At 34.4% G+C, this 975-nt stretch overlaps 1 protein-coding gene across 1 annotated transcript in view; it reads right to left on the bottom strand.

The window, feature by feature from the left end:
- LOC102209403 (uncharacterized) overlaps window positions 1–975 on the bottom strand; it is a 42,205-nt gene extending 41,230 nt beyond the window's left edge. The window contains exon 1 of the mRNA XM_013913041.1: window positions 915–975. The gene's annotated coding sequence lies outside the window, so the exon portion shown is untranslated. The remainder of the gene's footprint in view (window positions 1–914) is intronic.

Genomic DNA, 975 nt, shown 5'->3' with positions numbered 1-975 from the left:
CGCTGCTGGTGTGAACGGCTGCATTAAGAAGAAGTGATTCCGAAAAAACATTTTTAATAGACCAAATATTCACACAAATTTTACATGTCTGGTGTCTAAAGGTCTTTATTATTTATGATCACACATGATCTGAAATGAAATCTATCACTCCCATCTCTGTAAATATAGATAGATGCTTCCAATTAACAGCACACATACAGTTCCACAAGTCTTTGGACAATAAGACTGTTTATAATTTTGCCTCTGAACACAACCACGGTAGATTTGATTTTAATCAAGCACCATGGTGTGAATGCAGTGCAGACTTTCAATTTAATTCAAATGATTTAACAAAAGTTAAATTAACTGTTAAGGAATTACAGCCATTTTTATACATACTCTCCCATTTCCAAGAGGCTGATCGTTAATGACTCTCACACCGGTATTAAAAACACTCCTTTATATTTAAAGTTAAGACGGTTGTTTGTCCAGTTACTTTTGAGCTACTGGCTTTTCTTCTTCAAGGACTTTGTGTCAATGTGTTTTACTTAAATTAAACTAGCGAAATGTGCAGGTTTTAATGCTCAAATGTCCAAGATTAAATTAACACTAAATCAAACTGTTGTGGCTACTAATCCTGTGCACTAGTCAATGTTTTATCACTGGTGGCAAACACTAAATGTGCAGCACTGTGAATAAAATGGCACTAGTTATATCAAAATAGCAATAAGTGAGAACATGTTAACCACAGAAGCAGATTATGTTTTATCCAAAAGAACCACAATGTGTTTGCTGATGACTACCCTTTGTGAGTTTACACTGTTATCATCTATGAAAACCAAAAGGCTCTACAAACATATAGACTATATAATAGTTATATGTGTGCATAAAATACAGCCAATAGTACAAAAGTGCTGGAATCAGAGCAATCTTACCTGTTCCTTCAAATGATAAGATCTGCACTCATCTCTCCTTGAACAAAGACATGAACCTGAA

The sequence above is a fragment of the Pundamilia nyererei genome, unplaced genomic scaffold (genome assembly GCF_000239375.1).
Source record: "Pundamilia nyererei isolate P.nyererei 1_Seehausen unplaced genomic scaffold, PunNye1.0 scaffold00005, whole genome shotgun sequence".
NCBI lineage: Eukaryota > Metazoa > Chordata > Actinopteri > Cichliformes > Cichlidae > Pundamilia > Pundamilia nyererei.
The sequence above is the reverse complement of the archived record's forward strand: the minus strand, read 5'-3'. Positions and strand labels throughout refer to the sequence as shown.